The sequence below is a fragment of the Antechinus flavipes genome, chromosome 3 (genome assembly GCF_016432865.1).
Source record: "Antechinus flavipes isolate AdamAnt ecotype Samford, QLD, Australia chromosome 3, AdamAnt_v2, whole genome shotgun sequence".
NCBI classification, from domain to species: domain Eukaryota; kingdom Metazoa; phylum Chordata; class Mammalia; order Dasyuromorphia; family Dasyuridae; genus Antechinus; species Antechinus flavipes.
In genome coordinates, this window is record NC_067400.1 from 301,932,577 (window position 1) to 301,957,731 (window position 25,155).

Genomic DNA, 25,155 nt, shown 5'->3' on the forward strand with positions numbered 1-25,155 from the left:
ATGATGGACAGAAGCAGCTACAGCCAAAGAAAGAACACTGGGAAATGAATATAAACTATTTGCATTTTTGTTTTTCTTCCCAGGTTATTTTTACCTTCTGAATCCAATTCTCCCTGTGCAACAAGAAAACTGTTCGGTTCTGCAAACATATATTGTATCTAGGATATACTGCAACATATTTAACATATATAGGACTGCTTGCCATATAGGGGAGGAGGTGGAGTGAGAGAGAGGGGAAAAATCAGAACAGAAGCGAGTGCGAGGGATAATGTTGTAAAAAAAATTACCCTGGCATGGGTTCTGTCAATAAAAAGTTATTATAAATTAAAAAACAAAACAAAAAAACAAAAAAAAACAAGAGTATTAGAAAAGTAAATATGCATGTGTGTGCATAATTAGAAAATTAGGATGATTATATATATGTATATATATATATTTACAACATTATCCCTCGCACTCACTTCTGTTCCAATTTTTCCCCTCCTTCCCTCCACCCCCTACCCTAGATGGCAAACAGTCCTATATATGTTAAATATAGAATGGATATATCTAATATAATGTGATGGGATATCATATAATATATAACATACATACATTTATACATATATTTTTATTTTATGTGTACATCTTTATATATGTCTATGTTATATATTTATATATTAATTATATTTGCTTATGTGTATATATGTATAGTGTATGTCTATATACATAGAGAAAACTATTTCTTTGTGTGTATATATATATATGTGTATACATACACATACATATACACATATATATGACGAATTTCTCTACAAAATCTACAAAATAAATAAAATGTTGAATAAGTTTTCAAGAAACCATTACAAAACAAATCTATATTATGATTTTATGTCAAATTTAAAAAGAAGTGATTCAAAAACTCCTTGTTCTAAAGAACTGGAAATCTCTAACTATTTTTTCAATGACAAATAATACAAGTTTCTCTAATTTTACACTTCAAGTTTGGACAGGTTTCTTTTATTATAGTATGCAATTCTATTTCTCTAATGACCATTTTTGTTTTAAGTAGCAAGAGACTAATATTGAACACCAAGAAAACAGAATTAAAGAGTTTAGGGAAGGCATGAAAGAAAATAATGTGTTTCTCTCTTGAATAGAAGACAGGCATCAACAAGTTTTATGTCAAGGGAGATTCTTGAAATCCACAGGTGAAGTCAATATAACACTAAGTGGCTAAGCCATCTTTGTTTCTTGAAGTCAAAAAACAAAAACAAAAACAAAAACAAAAAAAAAAACAACCCTAAAATGGAAAAGCAAGTCAAAAACTGAAAAGATGCCACAAGGAGAGAGTTTTCTTGAATAAAGTTACTATAGGGAAAAACAAAAATTAGCAACTGCTGATGAGAAGCAAGTATAAATAGATGCTAGAACTGAAGTCAAGAAGATTTGAATTCAAATCCAGCTTCAGCTATTTTTATCATCCTAGACAAGTCACTGAGATTCTGTCTGCCTCAGTTTCCTCATTTGTTAAGAGGGAGGTCATAATAGCACTTACTGCCCAGGATTGTTGTGGGGATCAAATGACATAAAAATTGTAAAGTGCTTAGCACAGTATCTGGTTAGAACAATCTAAATATTAGCTATTATTATTATTAATATAAGAATTGCCACATCATAAAATAGAATAAAAATAAACATGTCAAAGGATTTCCATTAAATTATGAATTAATCATTATAAGTAAAAAAAGTGAAGATTATGAAAAATAAACTCTTCTAAGCCATTGGCTAAAAATATGATAATTGATGATGATGTTAATGATACCAGTAACATGTAGGGATACTACTTTGTACTTTTAAATCATTTTAATTTGACTTTTACAACAGCTCTTTTGGAAGAGAGAATGGACAGACTTTTTTTTTTTTTTTTTGCAAATGGAATTAGCATGGTGCATTGAAAAGGAAGCTGGACTCAGAAACAGAAGTGAATTTGAGTCCTGGATGAAACCTGGCAGTTAAGAACAAACCTCAAATTTAAAAAGATTTTTAGAAATAATTTTAATTGTCATTCAACAGGGGAAGAGAGCCAGAAAAGATGTCGTCAACTCACTCAAGTAAGTTTTGCGTTATATAGATAAATCTTAGATTTCTTCAGGCTCATCTTCAGTCATTCTTATCTTTATCTTGTCAAGGGACCCAAATGATTCTAGAGGAGAAATGTGCCTGGTGACTTTGCCCAGCCCTCCCTTACTTAAATACTTAAATCCAGGTCACTTACCTAAAACTCTTTGAGATAAAGGACAAATAATTACAAATAAAACACATGGATTGCTTGAAATGGAACAGGTAAGTATAAACATAACTCTTCTCTCTGTCTATTTTTATATATATAAGCCAAAACCCAAGCTATCTGATGAACTCCAAAACAAGACCTGGATAGAGTCCAAATATTCCTTGAAATAATCTCTGGTTTGTTCCGGCCAAGATGGCGGAGAGGAAATACACTTCTGTGTAATCTCCGTGTTTTTCTCTCACTATTCATTTCATTTCATGCCTCTGAATTAATGCTCGACTGAAAAAAAAACCATACAATTACTTACCAAGAGAAACCATCCTTGAGACTCGTCAAGAAAGGTCTGTTTTTGCGCGAGGGCGGGGACGGTATTTGGAAGCAGTCTGCGGGTAGCAGCAGCTGCAACCAGAGCACAGATAGCAGCTCAGAACCGGGTGGAGCGGAGAGGGGGTAGGACCGCAGCCGTCTCTGCGGTGAGAGCTTTGCTATAGGAGCAAGTCAGCAGCCCAGCAGAGAAGCTAAAAACACCGGGAGTGAAGAATACAATCCCAAACAGCTGGAGTTTCTAGGGACCTGGCCACCCCTCCCCCACAGTGTCTTAGCCCGCTCGGATCTCAGAGCGCTCGGATCTCAGTGCGCAGGCGCCATAGCACAGTAGGACCTGTGCCTCACGAATACCCTGCCCCTCCCCCAAAGAAAGCAGCCTCCATTCAAGGGGTTTTTTTTCCTTCTGTTTCTTTGATAGTTTGTCTTTGATAAATAGACAGAATGAGCAAGAAACTGAAAAAGAATTTAACCCTGGACAGCTTTTATACAGATAAAGAGCAGACTCCAAACCCTGAGGAGACTAAAAACAAACAGTCCCCAGGTGAATCCCCGAAGGAGGAGACCTTATATCCCTCAGCACAGATGAATCTCATGGAAGAAATTAAAAAGGCTCTCACAAGGGAGCTAGAAGAAAAATGGGAAAAGGAGAGGAGGCTCTGCAAAAGGAGAGGGAGGCTTGGCAAAAGAGCCTGGAGAAGTCAGTTAAAGAGAGAGTGGATAAAGAAACCAAATCCTTGAAAAATAGGATTAGTGAACTGGAAACAGAAAACAGCTCTCTAAAAAACAAAATTGGCGAAATGGAAAAAAATTCCACAGAACAAAAGAACTCAATTGGACAATTAGAAAAAGATCTTAAAAAAGTGAGTGAAGAAAATACCTCACTGAAAATCAGGGTCGAACAATTGGAATTGAATGACTCGAGGAGACAAGAAGAATCAGTCAAGCAAATCCAAAAAAATAAAACAATGGAAAAGGATGTGAAATACCTTCTGGGGAAGACAACAGACCTGGAAAACAGATCCAGGAGAGACAACCTGAGAATCATCGGACTTCCAGAAAAGTATGATGAAAAAAAAAGCCTGAACACTATCTTCCAGGAAATTATCAAAGAGAACTGCCCAGAAGTCATAGAAACAGAAGGTAAAATAGACATTGAAAGAATTCATCGATCCCCTACTGAAAGGGATCCTAAAATCAAAACACCAAGGAATATAGTGGCCAAATGCCAGAACCCTCAGGCAAAGGAAAAAATACTGCAAGCGGCTAGAAAAACCCAATTCAAGTATCAAGGAGCCACAATAAGGATCACCCAGGATCTGGCAGCATCCACATTAAAGGATCGAAGGGCCTGGAATATGATATTCCGAAAGGCTAAGGAACTTGGTATGCAACCAAAAATAACTTACCCAGCGAGATTGAGCATCTTTTTCCAGGGAAGAAGATGGTCATTCAACGAAATAAGCGAATTTCATCTATTTCTGATGAAAAAGCCAGAACTTAACAAAAAATTTGATCTACAAGCACAGAACTCAAGAGAAATCTAAAAAGGTAAAGATTAATCTTGGGAACTATATTTCGGCTGTAAAGATGTATAAAAAATACATGTATACCTTGTTCTAGAAACTAGTTGAGGGAAGGACATTGTACTAGAAAAAAGGGAAAGTGGGGGTACTACATTTCATGAAGAGGCAAAGAAAACCTAGTATATCTGAGAGAAAGAATGGAGAGGAATGAAAATAGTGAGTATTTTACTGCTTTCAGAATTGGCAGTAAGAGAAGAATTTTAGACATATTCAATCTATGGTGAAACTTCTCCCACCTCATTGAAAAGTGAGAAGGGAAAAGTGAAAAAGGAAGGAATAAGCTAAGTGGAAGGGAATACAGGAACTGGGAGGGAAAGGGGTAAGTTGGGGGGGGGGAACTCTAAGGGGAGGGGAGGGATACTGAAAAAGGGAGGGCTGTGAGAAGCAAGGGGAGCTCACAAGCTTAATACTGGGAAGGGGGGTAAGGGAGGGGGTAAGGGAGTAAGAAGGGAGAAAAGCATAAACCGGGGTCAACAAGATGGCAAGTAATACAGAATTGGTCATTTTAACCATAAATGTGAACGGGGTAAACTCCTCTATAAAGAGGAAGCGGTTAGCAGAATGGATTAAAAGCCAGAATCCTACAATATGTTGTATACAGGAAACACACCTGAAGCGGGGTGATACATGCAGGTTAAAGGTAAAAGGTTGGAGCAAAATCTACTATGCTTCAGGTGAAGCCAAAAAAGCAGGGGTAGCCATCCTGATCTCAGATCAAGCTAAAGCAAAAATTGATCTAATCAAAAGAGATAAGGAAGGGCACTATATCTTGCTAAAGGGTAGAATGAATAATGAAGAAGTATCTATATTAAATATATATGCACCAAGTAGTGTAGCATCTAAATTCCTAAAAGAGAAATTAAGAGAGCTGCAAGAAGAAATAGACAGTAAAACTATAATAGTGGGAGATCTCAACCTTGCACTCTCAGAATTAGATAAATCAAACCACAAAATAAATAAGAAAGAAGTCAAAGAGATAAATAGAATACTAGAAAAATTAGATATGATAGATCTCTGGAGAAAATGTAATGGGGACAGAAAGGAGTACACCTTCTTTTCAGCAGTTCATGGAACTTATACAAAAATTGATCATATATTAGGACATAAAAACCTCAAACTCAAATGCAGTAAGGCAGAAATAGTGAATGCATCCTTTTCAGACCATGATGCATTGAAAATTACATTCAATAAAAAGCCACAGGAAAGTAGACCAAAAAATAATTGGAAACTAAATAATCTCATACTAAAGAATGATTGGGTGAAACAGCAAATTATAGACATAATTAATAACTTCATCCAAGAAAATGATAATAATGAGACATCATACCAAAATGTATGGGATGCAGCCAAAGCGGTAATAAGGGGAAATCTCATATCTCTAGAGGCCTATTTGTATAAAATAGAGAAAGAGAAGGTCAATGAATTGGGCTTGCAACTAAAAATGCTAGAAAAGGAACAAATTAAAAACCCCCAATCAAACACTAAACTTGAAATTCAAAAAATAAAAGGAGAGATCAATAAAATTGAAAGTAAAAAAACTATTGAATTGATTAATAAAACTAAGAGTTGGTTCTATGAAAAAACCAACAAAATAGACAAACCCTTAGTAAATCTGATTAAAAAAAGGAAAGAGGAAAATCAAATTGTTAGTCTTAAAAATGAAAAGGGAGAACTCACCACTAACGAAGAGGAAATTAGAGCAATAATTAGGAGTTACTTTGCCCAACTTTACGCCAATAAATTCGACAACTTAAATGAAATAGAAGAATACCTCCAAAAATATAGCTTACCTAAACTAACAGAGGAAGAAGTAAATATCCTAAACACTCCTATCTCAGAAAAAGAAATAGAACAAACTATCAATCAACTCCCTAAGAAAAAAACCCCAGGACCAGATGGATTTACATCTGAATTCTATCAAACATTTAAAGATCAATTAACTCCAATGCTAAATAAACTATTTGAAGAAGTAGGGATTGAAGGAGTCCTACCAAACTCCTTTTATGACACAGATATGGTACTGATACCTAAACCAGGTAGGCTGAAAACAGAGAAAGAAAATTATAGACCAATCTCCCTAATGAATATTGATGCTAAAATCTTAAATAAAATATTAGCAAAAAGATTACAGAAAATCATCCCCAGGATAATACACTATGACCAAGTAGGATTTATACCAGGAATGCAGGGCTGGTTCAATATTAGGAAAACTATTAACATAATTGACTATATCAACAACCAACCAAACAAAAACCATATGATCATTTCAATAGATGCAGAAAAAGCATTTGATAAAATCCAACAGCCATTCCTAATAAAAACACTTGAGAGCATAGGAATAAAAGGACTTTTCCTTAAAATAGTTAGGAGCATATATTTTAAACCTTCAGTAAGCATCATATGCAATGGGGAAAAACTGGAACCTTACCGGTAAGATCTGGAGTGAAGCAAGGTTGCCCACTATCACCATTATTATTCAATATTGTATTAGAAACACTGGCCTCTGCAATAAGAGTCGAGAAAGAGATTAAAGGAATTAGAGTAGGCAATGAGGAAACCAAACTATCACTCTTTGCAGATGATATGATGGTATACCTAGAAAACCCCAGAGATTCTACTAAAAAGCTATTAGAAATAATTCATAATTTTAGCAAAGTAGCAGGATACAAAATAAATCCCCATAAATCCTCAGCATTCTTATACACCACCAACAAAATCCAAGAGCAAGAGATACAAAGAGAAATTCCATTCAAAATAACTGTTGATAGCATAAAATATTTGGGAATCTACCTACCAAAGGAAAGTCAGGAATTATATGAGCAAAATTACAAAAAAGTTTTCACACAAATAAAGTCAGACTTAAATAATTGGAAAAATATTAAGTGCTCTTGGATAGGCCGAGCAAATATAATAAAGATGACAATACTCCCTAAACTAATCTATTTATTTAGTGCTATACCAATCAGACTTCCAAGAAAATATTTTAATGATTTAGAAAAAATAACAACAAAATTCATATGGAACAATAAAAAGTCGAGAATCTCAAGGGAATTAATGAAAAAAAAATCAAATGAAGGTGGTCTAGCTGTACCTGATCTAAAATTATATTATAAAGCAGCAGTCACCAAAACCATCTGGTATTGGCTTAGAAATAGATTAGTTGATCAGTGGAAAAGGTTAGGTTCACAAGACAGAATAGTCAACTATAGCAATCTAGTGTTTGACAAACCCAAAGATTCTAAATTTTGGGATAAGATTTCATTATTTGATAAAAACTGCTGGGATAACTGGAAATTAGTATGGCAGAAATTAGGCAAGGACCCACACTTAACACCACATACCAAGATAAGATCAAAATGGGTCCATGACCTAGGCATAAAGAACGAGATTATAAATAAATTAGAAGAACATAGGATAGTTTATCTCTCAGACTTGTGGAGGAGAAAGAAATTTGTGACCAAAGATGAACTAGAGACCATTACCAATCACAAAATAGAAAATTTTGATTATATCAAATTAAAAAGCCTTTGTACAAACAGAACGAATGCAAACAAGATTAGTAGGGAAGTAACTAACTGGGAAAACATCTTTACAATTAAAGGTTCTGATAAAGGCCTCATTTCCAAAATATATAGAGAACTGACTCAAATTTATAAAAAATCAAGCCATTCTCCAATTGATAAATGGTCAAAGGATATGAACAGACAATTTTCAGATGAAGAAATTGAAACTATTACCACTCACATGAAAGAGTGTTCCAAATCACTATTGATCAGAGAAATGCAAATTAAGACAACTCTGAGATATCACTACACTCTGTCAGATTGGCTAAGATGACAGGAAAAAAACAATGATGAATGTTGGAGGGGATGCGGGAAAACGGGGACATTGATGCATTGTTGGTGGAGTTGTGAACGAATCCAGCCATTCTGGAGAGCGATCTGGAATTATGCCCAAAAAGTTATCAAACTGTGCATACCCTTTGATCCAACAGTGTTTCTATTGGGCTTATACCCCAAAGAGATACTAAAAAAGGGAAGGGGACCTGTATGTGCCAAAATGTTTGTAGCAGCCCTGTTTGTAGTGGCTAGAAACTGGAAAATGAATGGATGCCCATCAATTGGAGAATGGCTGGGTAAATTGTGGTATATGAACGTTATGGAATATTATTGCTCTGTAAGGAATGACCAGCAGGATGAATACAGAGAGGCTTGGAGAGACCTACATGGACTGATGCTAAGTGAGATGAGCAGAACCAGGAGATCATTATACACTTCGACAACGATATTGTATGAGGATGTATTCTGATGGAAGTGGATTTCTCTGACAAAGAGACTTAACTGAGTTTCATTGGAGAAATGATGGACAGAAACAGCTACACCCAAAGAAGGAATACTGGGAAATGAATGTGAACTATTTGCAATTTTGATTTTCTTCCGAGTTATTTTTACCTTCTGAATCCAATTCTCCCTGTGCAACAAGAGAACTGTTTGGTTCTGCAAATATGTATTGTATCTAGGATATACTGCAACATGTTTAGCATATATAGGACTGCTTGCCATCCTGGGGGGGGGGGGGAGGAGGGAGGGAGGGGAAAAAACGAAACATAAGTGATTGCAAGGGATAATGTCGTGTAGAAATTATCCTGGCATGGATTCTGTCAATGCGAAGTTATTATTAAATAAAATAAAATTTATTATAAAAAAAAAAAAAAAAAAAAAAAAAAAAAAAAAAAAAAGAAATAATCTCTGGTTTTCCTGAATGGTTTCTGGGATCAGTAAGATTTCCTGTCCTGTACATCAATACACATCATGGATTAAAAAATTAGCTAGCCATACAAAGTTATTTTCAAACAATATAGTGATATTTTATAGACTCAAATTTGTTCTTTTGAATGAGATAATAGCCATGTGCTTTTTATATCCTTTAGATTTTATTAATTTATAGAATGGAGTTCAATATTTTCCCTACTTATTTTATGAAGATAATGTAGAGAAGGTAATTTTTCAACTTTAAAATCTTATAGCCATGAAGCACACTGTTATTAAACTTAGAGCACCAAGGAAAAAGAAGGCATTTCTTCATTCTACAGATACAATATGTTTGAAGGTCTTGTCATTTCCTTCAGAACACTTAACAAATATGATCCCTTTTCTCTATTCAGCTAGCCATTTCCCAAAGCCTTTAGGCTTTCATTATCTCATGCATGGAAGATGCAATAGTTTGGTTTTTATTCTTTTGCTTCAAGCTCTTTCCAATCCAAGTTATCCTCAGCTCAGTAGTAAAATGATTTTCCTAAAGCCCCTTCACACACTCCTGGCTAATGATCTTTAGTAGGTCCTCCTAACATTGAGAATGAAATAGATGCTCACATTTAGCATTTTAAGCCTAACCTCTTCCCTTTCTTTTTATTACTCCAGTCAGCATATCCTATGATACTATCTCCCTGAAGGGAGACTCTTAATTCCCAACACCGCCTGTCCCTCATCCTTGGATTTCCTACCTCCCCTTTCTAGGTTTTCTTCTTCTCTTAAACATTTAATTCAAAACTATTCTCCTACAAGAGGTCTTTTCCAGTACCTGCTGTTCCACCACCCGTACCCTTGGCAAAAACGGATGGCAGATCTATTTAGCAGTGGATCTGGAATCTGGAAGACCTGAATTCAAATTCAGCCTCAATTATTTGACCTAGTCAAATCACTTAACTATTTTTTGCCTCAATTTCATTATGAATAAAATGGGAGTAATTATAACAATTATACAAGCTTGTGTGATGCTTGAGACAGCATATATCCCTAGCACTTAGCACAATAACTGACAAGCACTTAGTAAGCACTAGTAAATTTTCTATCTATCTATCCATCTTCTATTATCTATCCATTTTCTTTCACATCATTTTGCCTCAATTTCTCCTCATCTATAAGATTAGGGAATTGAACAGTTGACTGTTAAGATAACTTTCATATCTGTATCATTCTGTGATTATTTAACAGACAGGTTATTGAATTATAGCAATACAAGGATATTTTATACTGGGAGTTCCTTATAGTTATGAAATTACATTCAAATTAAAACACACATTTTACTCCTTCCCCTTCCATATACCTTTTTCTTAAACCAATGATTCCTACTTCTTTTGTCACTGACAAGTCTATTGATAATTTTCTTCTCCAGCCTGGTCTTATGCATACTCCAACTGAAATATTCTTTTTTTATTAGTCCTTATATGCAGGTCAAAGTACCCTTGGAAGGAAATTTTAATAACACAATATAAGCTAGTTTCTACTACTGTTTCTCATTTTCTTTATGACCATTTCCCTTTAATATCATGTTACTCTGGGCTTCTCCTGACATTTGGAGATTAGTATTTTGCTTTCTTTTCTCTTCAATATATTAATTTTCAATTTTCCTAACTAAATCACATTTTAAATCCTCCTGAGGATCTCTGTATAACCTTTCTGTCTTTTGTAGCTTTATATCTTTCTTTCTATTTAGGATCATTTTAAACCTTCCAGAATAAGCTTATTAAATTTACATGAAGGTCTTGAAGGATAAGAGAAAGTAGGATTAGAAAGCAAAAAGCAGAAACAGCTTGACCTATCTTGAATGCTAAATTAACTTTTAAGTATTGTACAATTTGTGGATTACCAGCTAGGTGGGTTGACTCAGGATTCTGAAATACTTACCAGTATTAGAAAGATGGAGGAGAGAAGGTAACAAAGGTAATAAAGATAACAATACCTTCTGCTCTTCTGTCTTTTCATACTTAAATCTCATGTTCTAAAAGAGATAGGATATACTGCTCTATTTGAGCACAACTGATCTCTTGAGCCCATATGCTTCCAAAAGGTCATATGCAAAATGAGGACTCCACATCTCAAGTTACTATAATATGATCCCAAGGGGAAAGCAATTCAAAGATGAGATATAAGTCATATTCTACTTCCATATCACTTTAAGTCCTGGATCTCCAATCTGATTATAGCTTTCCCTTCACCCATTATCATAAACATGGTCTTGCTTCCCCCCTTCCATACCTGACTTTCCCTAGTTTTGTGTAAAATGCTATTTATTCTCTTTCCTTCTGCCTAGGGCAGACACTTTAAGCAAAATCTAGTTATCCAGATTAGTTACAAAACAAAATTCCCATTCCTTCTCACCCCCACTTTACTTTATTCTTGAATTCTAGGGGAGTGATTAAAAGTAAAAATCAGCCCATCTCCTAGTTTGTTTGTTTTGTTTTGTTTTGTTTTTCCCCTCCTGGGAACACATCGAGTAACACAAAATGAGCAGGCATAAAGAGGTTGTTACATGGATGATCACATTATCTTTCATATATTATTACTCTCTCTTTTCTAGATTGCTGAAAACAATGATTACAAATGCCACATCTCTTCAATTAAAAACAATTTTCATTGAATGACTTCTAAACTTTTAAAAATCAACTAGATGAAATGTCAACAAATTTTAACTGATTTATTAGAAATTTAACAATGTAATACCTTTTAATTAATTTATCAAAATTGCTGATTGACATTGGGGTTGACAGAAATTTATTGGCTGAATTTCAACAAAAAACTTTATAATACAGAAGCTCAGTCAATTGTGTACATCTTTTCTTTGGATTTATATGTCTTTTTAAGGCATCTTTTCCAGCCACTAAAACTTAAATGTTGAATAAACTGAACTGACTTTTAAATCACTCTATTACCAAGTATTGAGCCAAAATTTCTAAAAATAATGCAGGATATTCAATCACATTGTTCTCCCTATGGGAAAATTATTAATTATTTTAAAGTGAGAATAAAAGGGTTTCTGTACCATAATAAACAAAATATTATTTCAGGTCTCTTAAATTTATTATTACATAAGTTTTATAATATTCATAATTATAAATCTTGAGGTGAATAGGGAGGGAACAAGCATTTATTAATTACTCACTTCTAGATTAAGTACTCAGTTCTAGATACTATGTTGAAAGTTTGTTATAAATATTGCCATCTGTGATCCTCACAAAATGCTGTGCATTCTGTTATTATCCCATTTTAGGGCTGAGAAAGCTAAAGCAAAAAGAAGTTAAGTGATTTTCCCAGGATCACACAGAAAGTTTCTAAGATTCTTTCTTTGTGGTCTACACCTACATTCATGTCTTCCTGAGCATTAAAAATAACATCACTTCAGTCTAACATTCCATATATCTGCTTTGACTTGGCTAACCTCTTTGAAAAAGATTTTATACTGCTCTTCTAAGCCTTCTTTAATCTGTTTTTTGACTTTATCCTCCAACTAACTGTTCCCTCTAACATTGACGAAGATTTATTTTTAACTGTCAGATTTAATGGTGGTTTCTCACTATTAAAAAAAGAGTATATTTGATGTATCTTCTTTGACTCTCTTCAGTACTTGACTGTGTTGAATATTTTCTCCTCCTTGATAATATCTCTTCTCTAATTTTTTTGATAATGCTTTCTCTTGGCTATTCTTTTATCATCCTTTTTAGTCTCATTTGTTGGTTCATCTTTTATATCATTCCTATAAAATGTAGATGTTCCCCTAGGCTCTGTCCTAGACTTTCTTCTCTTTTCTCTCTATACTAACTTGGTAATCTTCCATGTATTCAAATGCATATATGTGTGTATGTGTACATATGGTATGTATACTATATATGTATGTATATATACAGATAGGTGTATACATTTACATGTGTGTATATGCATGTGGAAATATATAGTATACATGTATGTATTAATAAATATATATGCTATATTCATCATTTTATATAGCCATATATGTACAAATGTATGCATATGTATATGTATATTCCATATTTTATGTAGCCATCTCAAGTTTTTCTTTTGAACTATAGAGAATCTCTATCAAGAAATGTGTTGTGCTCATATTAAAGCAGGTGTCCTATTGGAAACTAAAAATCAACATACCTAAAATATAAGTCATATTTTCCTCAAATACATTTCTCTCTTTCCAACTTTTATCACAGAAATCACTGCTAATTTCTGTCACACAACCTTTGTATTAACTTCAATTCCTTATCTTCATTCACCACACATATTACCAAATTTTGTCATTTCTATCATTGAGTCTCTCTTTTCTCCTCACTTATAAACTATTACTCTGGTTCAGACTATCTATAACTCTTTCTTGAACTATTACTATTGCCTTCTGTTAGTTGATTTCCTTAGGTTGATGTCATTGTTTCTAGTCTTTCCTAACTGAAATCTTTCATTCAGCTACTAATGTGATTTTCCTAAAATGTAGGGCTCCTAATGTAATTTCTCCATGAAGTCTAGTTTTGTTATTATCCCCTCTCACATTTAGGATCAAATCTAAAATTTTCCACTTATTATTAACTTTTTTTGTTCTGTGGTCTGGCACCATTTAACCTTTCCAAACTTATATTTTGTTCCTCCTCACTTACTATACAATGCAGCTACATTGGTCTTTATATTCCCTATACATACCATTCCATTTTCCCATCTTGGTGACCTTGAACTGGCTATCCACTATTCCAGTAAAGTTCAGCCTTTTCACTTCCACTTCTTAAATTCCATGTTTGTTCTTTCAAGTTTGTTGAATGAACAAACAACTTCTTTCAAGGCAACACAAATCTAATTTCTTTTAAATCTGATTTCTTTTAAACTCTCTTCACCTCTGCCCACCTGAACCTGCCAGTATCTTCCACCTTCCACTTCATTTTCCATCTATTTTATTTCTATTTTATATAGCTAGTTACTTGTGTGCTTTCTCTCTCATTGGAGAGAACTTATTTTTGCCTTTCATTGTATCCTAAGCACTCAGCACTGTTCCTGACATATTAGTAAGAGCGTAATAAATACTTGCTGACTGATTAATGATCATGCATTTAAAAAAATCCAATATGTTATATAACAGACACACAAGAGTAATTTGTTTATGCGCCTTCTATCAACTCAATAAAAGCAATATACTTTACTCCAATCAAGGATTATTAATTACCTACTGAGCTAGACATTTTGTTGGGTTTCAGGGATACAAAACCATAGCAAAAATAATCCCATCCCTCAACTAGTTTGTATCTTACAGGGGAATACATTCACTCTGATAACCTAAATGCTAGAAAATTTAGGGGGTCAGCACCAACTAGAAGGGACCTGAACTGAGGATTTTAAAAGGTGTGAGGAGGTCATGAATTTCTTACTTTGGAAACAGCCATCTGGATAAGAGAAAGAGGTGGAATATTAAATCCAGGATCAATTATTTTGACTAATAAGTAGAGTCCACGAATGGGAATAATGTAGATTAAAGCTAAACTATGGAGGACTAATTCAGCACCTAAGTGGGATTCTTATATATAAAATTCATAGTCCAAAAAATTGGATGGGGAAAATAAATGGTTATTTTCATTAATTTCTACCTGAAATTTATTTTTTTTTAGGGTCGTGCTCACAGAATTAAAAAAAATTATTATAGCTTTTTATTGACAGAACATTGCAAGGGTAATTTTTCAACACTGACTCTTGTAATTGCTTCTGTTCCAATTTTTTCCTTTCCAGCCCCCTCCCCTAGATGGCAGTCAGTCTCATACATGTTAAACATGTTAAAGTATATCTTAAATACTATATATATATATGCACACACACATATATGTACATATTTATACAGTTCTCTTGTTTCACAAGAAAAATCAAATTTGGAAAGTATACCACAAATTTAAAATTTCCTTCAATAACTTAAAAATATTCTGAAAAGAGGTACATACATTTTTACAAACTGCCAAAGGGGCCCATGACATATGGATCCTTGAAGAAAGTCCGTAAAGCTTCTTAAGGATGATTGATATGGAAAGATTGCTTTAGGAAGATTATTTTGGCAGTTGTATAATATGGATTAGAAAATGGCCCAAATCAGATAGACTAATTAGGAAATTTTTCTATGTTTTCTAGGTGTGAGAGAATTGTTACACTCTACTGTAACCTGTGTGGAAAAAAATAATATTTCTTAATGAAATGAACATCTTGACATATGGAATAACACATAAGTCTAACACATGGAATAATACATATGATTCATTAATTTGAGCATTTATTCAATAAGTATTTTCATATTCCTGATTTTTAATGCATTTCACAATAAACATATGATCATAAATCAGCTGCTATCTGAACAGCCTTCTTTCTTCTAGCAAGTCATGGATTATTATTATTTTTTTTTTTGCTTTTTTTCCCCTACTCTAAAATGCTGTCAAATATCACTATCAGCTACAATTACTTTGGTTCTTCACTCTTAAGAAACCTCTTCAGAGGTTTCTCTATTTGGAGAGAACAACGTTCTGAGGGTACCTTTAAGAAACTTTTCTGAGGCTGGAAAAACATATTCCCAATTAATAAATGTTTAAATTAGGAGAGCAAACAGTAGTTTACCTTCCAGATCTTTGTAGAAGGGAGGAATTTATGACCAAAGAACTAGAAAGAATATTATAAAATGCAAAATTGTATAATTTTGATTACATCAAATTAAGAAGATTTTGTGCAAACAAAACCAATGAAGCCAAAATGAGAAGGGAAGTAGAAAGCTTGAAAACAATTTTCACACTTATGTTACTGATAAAGTTCTCATTTCTCAAATATATTGAAAACTGAATCAAATTTACATGAATACAAGTCATTCCCCAATTGATAAATGGTCAAAGGATATGAATAGGCAGTGTAGAGGGCTGGGACTCTGGAGAAGTATACTTGACTGTTCAGATGAAGAAATTAAAACCATCTATAGTCATATCAAAAATGCTCTAAATCATTATTGGTTAGAGAAGTACAAATTAAAACAATTCTAAGGCACTCCTTCACACCTCTCAGAATGGCTAAGATGACAGGAAAAGATAATTATAAAGGTTGGTAGTGATGTGGGAAAACTGGGACACTTAGATAATTCAATAAATGACTAAATCAATGTTGATTGCTATTTTCTACAGGTTAGTTATTGGACTTATATAAATCAATAAAATTCCCTTTTTATTACTTTCTTCAGATAGTTCCATGAAAGCAAAATATGAGAGTTGAGATAATGGTTTAATGAGTTAGCATAATATACCTTGGAGTCAAGAAGAGCAGTGTTAAAATATTGCCTTGGACACTTAAATAGCTGTGTGAATCTGGGAAAATGACTTACACTATATTTGCTTTAGTTTCTTCAGTATAAAATGAAGATAATGCCATAGGTCTCTGAGGGTTTATTTAAAGATCAAAGGAGATAACAAATGTAACCTGCCACATAGGAGGAACTTAATAAATTCTTATTTCCTCCTCCTTTCCTCCCTCCCTCCTTTCTTCCCTTCTTCCTTCTTTCTCTCCTTCCTTCCTGTTAGAATTCTTACAAAGTGCTAAGTCAGTTATCTAATTTAGCTTGGTACTTAACGCTTCTCTAGCTCACTAATGTATTTAATACTCATTGGAGTTCTACAAAATTCACAAGTCAGAGAGAAGTCCAGGAGATTCACAAGTCAGAAGCCCACAATCCCACTCTCAGAGGAGGAGTCAATCTTTGAGTTCACACCTCTAAAAGAGCATATAAAAGGACAAGCCCACTGGGAGCATTCTGGGAAATTGAGAAGCCAGAGACTGCAGTCAGGCAAACGAAGGAAGACAGAGAAGAGATGGCAGGCTGTCCTGTGGAGAACAATGAAACCAGGATCCAGAAGGCCTCCAGAAAGCTAGCCAAGCTCCAAGTGAAGGAAAGAGAAAATAAAGGATCTGGACTTTAACAGCTGGCTGCATTTGAGGGGATTATTACATTGAGCTGAACCTAATGCTGCTTCCAGAAGCCCCCCTCTCTCCCTCGCCAGAAACCTGCTCACAGAGAACATTATATTTTAGAGAAGAGAACACTATATCTTCCTTCCTTCCTTCCTTCCTTCCTTCCTTCCTTCCTTCCTTCCTTCCTTCCTTCCTTCCTTCCTTCCTTCCTTCCTTCCTTCCTTCCTTCTTTTTCTCTTTGCCTCATTTCTTTCCTCTATTCTTTTTTCCTCTCCCTCCCTGCTTATCTTCCTTCCCTTCCTCCTTCCCTCTTTCCCTTCTTTCCTTTTTACCTTTACCCCTTTCATTCCAATCAATGTAGATTAAGGAATTAATAGTATCCCAAATTCCCACAATTTCATTCATAAATCAAAGAGTCAAAATGTGTCTAGACTGTCTTTCAGAGAGTGTGGTTTTTGAAAATTCAGGTGATGTCACTGTTATTACAATAAATATTATTATAAGAAAAATCTCTGTAGCAAAACAAAAGCAAATGCTATCTAAGTTTCATCAAATAATCTTTTTCAAGTAACATTTGATACAGTAAAATACTAGTAGGATTAAAAGCTCAGATTGATTTCTTGCCTTGGAATTGTCTATAAATATATTTTCCATATGTCTTCAGTGTCTGGGGAAATCTCATGAGATTTTATTTTTCCTCCAAAACATATACTGTTGGTTTCCAATATTGTTGCCTCTTGAATTAAAAGGAAATGAGATGTGATTATGTTAAGAGTGAGAGGAGTATGAGAGAGTGAGAAAGTGAGACGGAGAGAGTAAAAGAAAGAAAGAGAAACAGATCCAGAGACAGAGAGAAACAGAAAGACACACACACACACACACACACACACAGATAGAGGTAAACACACAGAGAGATAGAGACACACAGAGAGATACACAGAGACAGAGACATAGAGAGACATGGAGAGACAGAGACAGAGAGAGCATGATTTAGTGGAAAGAGAACTGATTTGAAGTCATAAAACCTGGATCCAAATCCCAAATCCATTACTTGCCACCTGAGTCAGTCATACAAGCTCTTTGAGTCTTAGTTACTGATACATGTTAAGTAGGGATTGGACATGAAGATGTATATAATCCCTTCCAATTTGAAATCTATGATTCCATTATTAATATGGTAAGGCAATTTTTCTAAAGGTAGAGAAATATCAACTATATAAAGCTAAAATCCTAGCCTTTTAATGATTACAATATTCTTAATAGTCTGTATATACCTACCTTAATTCTACTTGAAATCATATTTTTTTATAACAAAAATATTTTTCAAATAGAGTATTGTAGTCCTTGCTACAATTTTTACAGCCACATTTTAAAGGGAACATGCATGGGCAAAGATGAAAGAAATTGCTTTGGATTAAAGGAACAGAGTTGAGAATAGGACCCCAGGATATCTAAATCTCCTATCAGGCACTTGCAGTTGATATATCCTCTTAAGTACAATACTGCAAACACTCATTCACACTAACCAAATTCTTTTCCCATTATCTCATAAAATCATATTGATTTTAGCTATTCTTTTTCAATAAATAGCAATAGAAGTTTTCTTAGCAGAAAACAATTCTATCACATTTTGAAAAGAAGGCTGTCATTATGAAAACTAATTTATTTTTTTAAAAGTTTTTTAATCTAGTATTTACCATTTCCATTGGCTCTCAAAGAAACAATTTTATGGTAAAATGAAGGTAATAATAATTTCTAAAATATAGGTATAAAAATATTTCAACCCTGAGGCTTATAGATCTTCAAAAGAACACATCCTTGGCCAGCTTGCAACTTGTTCAACCACTTAACACTGAGACAAATCTTGAGTCAATAATTATTTCTTAAAGTGGAACCCAAATGAAATCAAAATCTTAATACTTCTGAAGATTTATTTTTTCATTTAATATTTTATTCTTTCTTCAAAATACATGTAAAACAGTTTTTAACATTGAAAATCTTTGCTGTGCAAAATCTTTCCTTTCCTTCCTTTTGTCTTCCCTTCATTGGGAAAGCAAGAAATTTGATATAGGTTACACATGAACATTCATGAAAAATATATTTCCATGTTAGTCATGTTGAAAAAGAAAACAGACAATCCCCATCCAATGAAGAACATAAAGAAAAAGTATACTTTGATCTATATTCAAGATGCATCTGTTCTTTCACTGGAGATGGATAGCATTTTGCATAAATTTTTTAGAATTGTCTTGGATCACTGTATTGTTGAGAATAGTTAAGTCATTCATAGTTAATCATCATACAGAATTCTTGGTACCATATAAAATATACTCCCAGTTCTCTTATTTCTTTGTATCAGTTCATGTCAGTTTTTCCAGGTTTCTCTGAAAGCACTGCATTTGTTATATCTTATAGTGCAATAGTATTCTGTCACAATCTCATATAAAAATTTGTTGTTGTTTTCCAACTGAGAGACAAAAGGTATTTAATGAGATTCAATCTTTAGTTTGAGAAAGAATAAGTAGGCCCCAAAATATTTTTCAATGCTATTTTTCTGCTGAATACTTATCCTATATCTATATTTATCCACTTACCATTTCTCAGTTCTAAAATTAAGCTCATCCTATTTCTTTAAAATAAGTTCTCTCTTTCCAATGCCCTAATTTCTTTGATTTCCCTCACATTCCATTCATTATTCAATCTGAAAACCTTTAACTTAAATTTGATTACTTCCTTTGCATCCTGTCTTCCCCATTTAAGAACTTATCAAATATATCATAATCTCTTATATATGTATGTGTATGTGTATACATAACATTTATAAATATGGAAAAATAAAGAAAATTTTTGTATACACATATATGCATCCAACCATTCCTTCCTTTCTATTCTCATTAACGTGACACTACTTTCCTGTTCTCATTAACATGATACTAATTCAAACTTTTTTGTCTGGTACCAAAGATATATTTTCCATATTTTTAAACTATGAGATAATTTTCTTTTCTTTTGAATCCACTTGATAAAATGAATGCCAGAACAACCTTTCTAAAATGCCATTGCTGTCATGTCATTTTCTTGGTTAAAACCTTCAGTATCTTTTTATGATTTACCATAATATTCTTACTTCTTTCATTTGATGTTCAATTCCTGTCATAGTCTGACTTCTATTTGCTTTGAGAATAGTGCAGATATACTTTTTCAATAACTCAGGTTTCATCTAACCTGCTGCAGTATTAATAACAACTCATAACTTGTAAATCTGCATTTTGCAAACCTAAAGAAGTCAGCTATCACTATAATTAATTAATCTGCAAGAGAATCTAGTTTATAATTTGCCTAGTGGATCATGTTATTTGAAGTCATTGACCAACGGATTTTGTCTGCATATAATTATAATCATCAAACTGGACTTTGAGGTTCTTGAGAAAGGTACCTCAGAGATTATATAATCAACCTTTCATTCAATAGCTGAGGAAACCAAAACCTTGAAAGGTTAAGAGATTTGCCTGGAATCACAGAAGTAGTAAGCATCAGAGATGGGATATGATCTCAAATCCAGTGATTTCAGAATCAATGATCTGTCTCACCTACTCTGATTTTTCTAGTAGCTTCAGTATTCTCATTACTTCTCAAAGAGTAAAATCCTCTAAGTTCTTAGAGACTTCTTCCCAGGCAAGTTTCTTCCCACAGAGAGCATGGATAAATAAATAGGTATAGTTATCATTGCTAATCAGATTCAGAATTTTAGCCAGGAAAAAGGAAAACAAATATCAAATTAGATATTAGAAATATTGGAAAATCTTGGCTGTTTCAGTGTTTCAGCCTGCATTACTACTTGGAAAATAGCCTATTTTTAGTAATGCAACAGGTTGCATAAGACTCTGACTTTTTTTTTCCAGGAGATTTTTTTTTATTGAAACACAATAAAGTGAATAATTCCACCAGAATTATGGTATAGTAAAGTTGAGATCAAAATGCTTTACCTACTGGTCTTCACACCAAATCTCCTTACAACTTATAACTATGTTATAAATTACAACAAAGATAGAGGAAAGAGATTAAATATTTTGCAAAAGAAATGGAGAAAACTGATTTTTACCTCCAGCCAGCTTCCAGTCTGGTGTCTTCAGCACTGGTATTACATAGCAATGCCATGTCTTACTTTATCATTGCCATATCTTTATTTTAGGAAAACCTTACTATCCTAGTGCTCCAGGATCTGTCCCAAACGTCTCCCTTGCTGCATGAAACCAGCAGGGGAAACACATGAATAGCAAATGGCCAGAGAAGACACTATTAGAAGTTTCTTCTACCTACTTTTCTATCCTACCTCTTCCTTTCCAATTACATTTCTACAGAAAATGTTTGTTCTAGAAGCACTGGCCTGATTATCTTCCCTTAAAGAAAACTTGAACATATTTCTATTTCTGAAGTATTTTTCACATGGTTCTCTATTTACCATCTTTTTTCCAAACATAAATGATGCTCTTCTTTCAAGACAGATCATAGTCTAATTCCTTATTTAACCCATCCCATGGTAATCTCTTTCTCCTCTGAACTCCCATACCTTTTTATTGTTCTTACCCCTAATTTGCTACCTTTTTGTCTGGTATCAAAGAAATTTGATACTAACATTTGATACTTTTGGTTTTTGCTACATATCTTTTTTTAAAACTTTATTCATGTAATTATGAACTTAAGTAATAAAACAAGAATTTCCATAATAAAGTAGTACAAAAAAAGATGAATGTATACTGAACTACAAAACTATTATGTACAACTTGCTGTTACTTTTAAATATATAGTAAAGTTATCATGTAACTTTGTTTTTTTCCCCTCCTCACCTCCCATTCTAGAGATGTCTATCATTAGACACATATATGCATTTATGGTATCATTTAAAACTATACTTTATCTCTCTGAACAGTCTATGTATTCCATAAAGGCATGGACTTTGTCATATATTTATATATCCAGTAATCTCAACCAAATACAATGAAGGTAATTTTAATTTTTATATATATATATATACATGCATACATATATACAAATATACCTATGTATATCTATATATTAATACATAAACACATGCAAATATACATATACATATGTATTATTGATACAAACCTTGTGGGGGAAAATTAAAAAGAGTAGCATAAAAAGAGAATTGAATTTAGGGAAGTACCTGCTAAGAGAGAGAGGGAAAAAAAAGATAAAATCCTTAACTTAGATCTAACACAGACAACTTCTTAAAGTTGAAGAATGATATACCATGACATTTAGCTGCATGGGGATGAGCTCATTAAAATGATGAAGCTTATAGGGAGTTCTTTTGCTGGTTTGAAGGGCATGTCTGAATAGGTGAGTCATGTGACATTGACCACTAAAAGGCTAAGGTCTGATTGACAAGGAGGTTTCGATTTATAACAGATGGGGTATATGACTATATATGATCTAATTCTAGGAGGAGTAGGAAAAACTCCCATCAAACTTTTTCCAATCCCTCTTCAGTTCCTAATTAGCTGAGAGTCCATCAGTCTTCCTGGACTTAGACCCCTGACTCCTTATGCTGCCCAGGAGGTGAAAGTTTCTGTGGTTCTTGTTGATGCTCCAGACGCACCTAGCTAGCTCTAGATGTTTCTGTACTTGGTGTTTCTGCAGAGCTAAACAGAAATGTTTGTACTTCATATTAATTAATCCTGAAACTGGGATCTTTCTTCAGATCTTCTTGGGTTGTACCAGTAGGACCCCTGTTTTGGTCCAGTCTATGTTTACCCTGAGGAACAAATTTGTTCTTTTTGGGGGGTGGAAATCTGGAGAGTTTGAATTTATTGACCTACTCTACCATCTTCCTAGAATTCTCTCCTCTTGTTTTTACTTCTTTATAATGTCTATTATTAGAAATTATTCCTTTCCTCTTTCTTATTTCTCTACATAAAGAATTGTCTCTTGTAACACAATTTTATAAAGAAAGAGAAAAAAGGCTAATGAACACAACTAACCAACATATTACCTATGCAATCCAACAGTATATGCAGTACTCTACATTCATAATTTACTTAACATTCAGTGAAGGGAAAGAGATATATACAATTTTTGGTAATCCTTCTTTCCATTAATATTGTTGTAGTTATCATTTATGTGATTTAAATGGTTCTGCTTACTTCATTCGGTTCTGGTTTATATAAATCTTTGCACGTTTCTCTCATATTTTCACATCTATTGTTTGTTGTCACACATTAATATTCGATTTCATCTATGTACTATAATCTGTTTAGTCATTTTCCAATTAATTGGCATCTATTTATTAAGTTTTTTTTACATAACTACAAAGAGTAGTTATGAATATTTTCTATGTAAAGGCTTTGATAGTCTTGGGATTTATGTTAGGCAATAAAATCTCTGGGTCAGAAGCTATATGGATATTTTAGTAACTTTTAAAATACAATTTGTTTGCTTTCAAGAATGGCTAAATGAATTTCCAATTCCATCAACAGGGTTTTTGTATATGCTCTTTTTCTGTGCTAGAAGTACTTTTTAACAAGTAGTTGCAGACAAGGCCCTAGAAAATTAAAAAAAAATAATCCATGAGTAGAAGCCATCTTGACTTTTTCCACCCCAAGACTGCTTCTGTTTTTGTTAGGTATAATATGAATTATTTCTTATATATGCAATTAGTCAGAGGAATTCACTAATCATGTAAGAGAACATGAGTTCCAAAGCACATTTTTAATCTGTTTGTATATTTCAGTGGTCAAAAGAGCAGAATACAAAAATAGGAAATGTATAGAAATCTATGAATGTACATTTTTTTTCACTCTTAGAGATCTCTGCTTATTCAAGTGAAAAATTCAAAGTGAAATGAATTTTAGATGAATGATGCTGCCCTAGGGGAAGTAAAAACCTCCTTACTTTTACTGTATTTTATGTGGCAGACATATCTAATAAAAATGATCCAAATGGAGACAGGAAGGCAATGTGGTCGCCCGGGTCAGAGCTCAGCAAAATCATTTTTTAAATCCCATCCAAATATCTAAAGAAATGTACAGCAGTAAAGTCTTGCATAACTGTAGACAAGCTTTCCAAAACCCTCAGGCTTCTGGAATAACTATAGAACCAGAAATAGCAAACATACCTCTTTGAAAGTGAACTAGCAGTTTCAAAATGCCCAGTAGAAAAAGGAAACAATTTTAAAAGTGAAGGTTACAAGTGTTATGCTATGATTGTTTGGGCTACCCTAAGAAAGTAAAATATCTTAATCAGGCATCAAGAGTTGTCATAGCAAGATAGTTTATATATGTCAAAAAATAAGTTTAGACTTATCAACAGAGATTCAAATCATATCTTAGTTACTTATCAGCTTGATAGCCTTTACTAAACTACATAGCTTAGTTTCAAATGAGAATATATGGCTATTTTACAGGAATGATGTGAAGAAAATATATTATAAATATTAAAATACTATATACATATAATCTATTATTATAAAAGGCCAAAGTTTTCAAGTCAGTCATGAAGTCTTGGAAAAGTGGTAATAAATAAAAGAACAATCATCTCTGTATGTATCTTGTTTGTGTGTGTGTGTGTGTGTGTGTGTGTATGTATATATATATATATACACACACACAAATACAAATGTATATATCTATATACAAATAGTGTATATTTATGTGTTATCTCTCCTATTAGAATATGAGCTCCTTAAGTTCAGAGAAAATAATTTTACCTTAATTTGTAGTCCTACCATATAGCACAGTTTCTAGCTCATAATATGCACTTCATGATTGTTTATTTACTGACATTAAAAAAATCTGCCTGGTGCAAAATATTTTCCCACTTTATTTTATGTTGCAAATATGTTTACAGTATTCATATCTAATCTCTCTATCAATGAATTTCCTCATCTTTAAAATAGGATAGTTCACCATTGCTAGGTGACAGTAAATAGTGTCCCAGTCCTGGAGTCAAGAGTGACAGAGTTCAAATCTGGCCTCAGACACTGATAATTATGTGACCTTCAGCAAATCACTTAACCCTGATTGCTTCACTAAAAAATTAAAATAAAATAGGAAAGTTTATATTGTATCTTACAGATGGAAGAATCAGAGGACAACATGATCCACATTGTCTTCAATCTTCCTAACTCTCAAATCTCTGAAAAATAAGAATTATCAGTAAGAGATAAATTACAGCAGTCTTCATGGTTAAAGCAAAGAACCAA